A 200-nucleotide genomic window follows, 5' to 3' on the forward strand; every position below is an offset into this window, starting at 1 on the left:
GTTAAAAAAACAATTCATGTGAATTGACTATAAAAATATAATTATCTCATATTAAAAAGTTAAAAAAAAATTCATATGAATACAAGATATAAATATAATTATCTCATATTGAAAAGTTAAAAAACAATTTATATGAATACAAGATATATATATATATATATATATATATATATCATAGTGCGCAGTTAAATAGCAGCCAT

The sequence above is a fragment of the Populus euphratica genome, unplaced genomic scaffold, assembly GCF_000495115.2.
Source record: "Populus euphratica unplaced genomic scaffold, PopEup_1.0 scaffold46.1, whole genome shotgun sequence".
NCBI classification, from domain to species: domain Eukaryota; kingdom Viridiplantae; phylum Streptophyta; class Magnoliopsida; order Malpighiales; family Salicaceae; genus Populus; species Populus euphratica.